This window comes from Chiroxiphia lanceolata, chromosome 6 (assembly GCF_009829145.1).
Source record: "Chiroxiphia lanceolata isolate bChiLan1 chromosome 6, bChiLan1.pri, whole genome shotgun sequence".
Classification (NCBI taxonomy): domain Eukaryota; kingdom Metazoa; phylum Chordata; class Aves; order Passeriformes; family Pipridae; genus Chiroxiphia; species Chiroxiphia lanceolata.
The window spans coordinates 25602750-25606016 of record NC_045642.1 but is presented as its reverse complement, the minus strand read 5'-3'; positions in this window follow the sequence as shown (position 1 = coordinate 25606016).

The window sequence follows — 3267 nt, the reverse complement described above, 5'->3', positions numbered from 1 at the left end:
TTTCCTGTCATCCAAATTATTTCACTTGGTAAGTGGCATTTTTGGGGCTGGATCTGTGGGGTAAGGAGTCAAAGGAAGGGGAGGCCACATCTCCGAAGTGATCTCTTAGAAGGCTTTGTCGGGGAGGAGGAAATCACATTTGCAAGGTTTCTGTCAGCACCTGGAATATGGATGGTGACATTTGGAAGAGCTGCACCTTGGATAGTAGCACTGGGAAGGACACAGACACACCAGGCCAGCCAAAGATAAGGGAAAAAATTCCTGCAAGCAACCTGTTGTGTAGGCTCGGATTCGTCCACTGTGGCATCTTTTCCCAGCTGAAATGATAAAGGTGGGTAAAACTGTTATGAGTAGGGGATGATGTTCACTGTTTTCAGTAATATTTAGAATTGGACGTGTTTGAATGGGCAAGGCTGCACCTTCCTTAGTTTTTGTGGCAAGTTCTTCTTTAGTTATGGGTCCTAACAGTTTGACTGAGTTCAAAAGAATTTGACCAATTCATGGAGAAAGAAAAAGCGTTAGTGAAGATACCATCTTTGTTTCAGGAAGCAGCAGAGGACTGCTGGAGGCTGACACAAAGGAAGCAGCATGAAATGGATGCCAGATTGGCGGCACTTTGTTTCCTGGGATAATGACTGTTTCCTGTGTCTCAGGGCTAGGTGGCAATATATGACCTGACGTAGGCACCCCTAATGCAGGCATAGTGTGAGCTCATTCCTTGGGTAGAGGGAGCAGTTGCCTTTTGATGCTCTGAGAGTAGTGGCTTTTGGGATGCTCCCCGGGGTGGCGTGAAGGCTCTTTTCAACTGAGGTTGGGCACTGGGGCAGAGGAGTCCTATAGAGCTATGAACAGTTGTTCAAGATGGGTCTCCTTCGGTGACTGAGCCTTGGCTGTTGCAGTTCTCCAGCTAAGTCATGAACTGAGATTAAGTACATCAGACTTGGTAGTCTAGTAACTAGCTAGGATGCAGCTGAAGTCAAGTTCTTGTGTGTTATGCCATCCTCGGTGCTCCTGTGTAGAGCCAGTTACTGGAAGCTTTCTTTATCTTGGGAGAATTAAATGAGGTACATTTCTTTCCTAGTACCTAGCAAGATTCAGGAAGTGCATGTAGTCATGCAGTTCCCTGTCCACGTTCAGCAGTGGGGCTGATGCAGGACAGCAGTGCCTGTGCCTCACAGTTGGGCATGTTCAGATAGCACCAGTCTGAACACCAGCTAAACGAATATTGCAAACAAGCTAACCAAACCAAGACACAGTTTTAATTCTGTGTAAATAAGCATTTAAAATGTGATGTCTCATTTGCTTAGCTAGTTTGAAACAAAAAAACATGTTAGAAGATGCAGATTAGAGTGTTTCACAGACTGCTACTGGAGAAGCTGCTGCCTGAGCATTCTCACACCATTTGAAGAATCACACAGGTACCACCTGAGGCTTTTAACTACTCGGACCAGGGGCCTTTGCAGCAGGCAGCTCCGGTGAGCTGACAGGTGCACTTTTGGACCCCTTACTAATGCGCACACACACCCCATTCTCAGGCCAATTCCTCCTTGAGGCTCAAACTTACATTTCCTGTAGCAGAGTCTCAGGTGTCAGATTTATAAATAATTTAATGCAATGGTACAGCAGCAGGTCAACTCGAGCTGGGTGCCTGCAAGGAGGGATCCCAAACAAAGAAATACCTGGACAATTATATCCATATGACTCATGCACTTGCCCCTCACATGCTCTTTTACTCAAGCTAAACAACTAATACCTCTCAACAGGAGTTACTAGAGCATGTCTGGTCTACAAGGTGGGCAATGTGTACAGTGCAATGGTTAACTGAGAGGGTGTGCAGTCAAGGCTCATGGTATTGCTGAATTGTTCTCATTTTCATTGAGGACCTTGTGGTCTTGAAAAAATAATACTTCAGTGCTTGGAGTGGCCTTCTCATGACAAAAACCTTTTTGAAAACAGCAGCCTACATCTTAGAAGATGAGGAGCCAGGATGACAGCAAATTCAGTCCAGCTTTCTCTATGCACAGTGTAATAATATAAATTAAACCTGGAGAGGTTGGGTTTGAGGCTCCTTCTCTGTGCTGGCCAGAATATCTGTTTTCCCTGTCAAAGGAATGACGGTGATGTTCCTCAGGGTTGAAAATGGCTAACCTTGGATTTCTAGCAGAGACTGACTGCCTGCTCCATGTGCTGGTGCTCGAGAAAATGTCCTTCCCCCATGTGTCTTCTGTTTGCACAAGGAAGGAGCTGGAGTGGCTTCAGGAGTGACTGGCTGAAAGGTCTGAAAGTAGAAAACACACCTGGATATGAAGAGATGGGAGTCAAGAGATGTGATCATTGTAACAGAGCGAGAAAGAGCAATAAGAAGGATGGCTGATCAAAAGGGTAGAGTGCTGGTCTGGTATCACAGCTGCATCTAGTAGGGGATCAGATGGTTCAGCGGGAGGAGAGGAACAGGAAAACTTCTCTCAGCACATAACCTTTCTTCAGGTTTCATTTAGGGCTTACAAAAGTTGGCCTGAAGTGAACCTGATGGTCAGTTGGACAAATTGAAAGCAACAAAAAAAGTCAGCAGATGCCTTGTGGTCAGAGATGCCGGCTAGGATGGAAGCATAGTCTCTTATTTTGCAGATGTGCATGCAGTCTCCCAGGGGCCTTGGGCTCTATTGAGCATCTAAGGAACAGATATGACCCAACAGTAATGCAGCCAGAAAGGCCAAAGTGGGTCTCCTGCCAGCCCAGCCTGAGCCAGGGCTGGGATGAAAGGCCTGGTGACCTAAGGGGTGAGCTTCTGGTGCTTGGTGTCCAAGAAGGTGAGGTATGCTGGTGGTGATCTGGCTGTGGGACAAGGCCCTTCTGCCCCAGGTCAGAGGCCAAATGACAGTCATGCTGTAGAAGAATCATTTTGGTAGGTAGGGTTTATGCTTTGAGATGGAGCAATGTCAACGGTCCCCTGAAACTCCCTGAATGAATGCTGGTGAGTCTCTTGGGTCCAGCACCAGTCTGTGCATCCAAATGGTGAAGGGGACACCCCTCAGGAGGCTGCCCCAGGGGTACCTGCACATGGTGATCCTGTAGGCATGTATTTGTCTCCACACTGGCCCAGGAGTAACATCTCTTTCCAGTTTGGCAGGAGACCAAGATTCCTGAGAGAGCGAGCAGGACTGTATGCCTTGGAGGGCTCTGCTTGTTCTTCTCTGGAGGAGCAGCTGACATCCTGGGTCTTGGCCAAGAACTAATACCATTGTCTCGATGGCAGTCAGCTCTGTG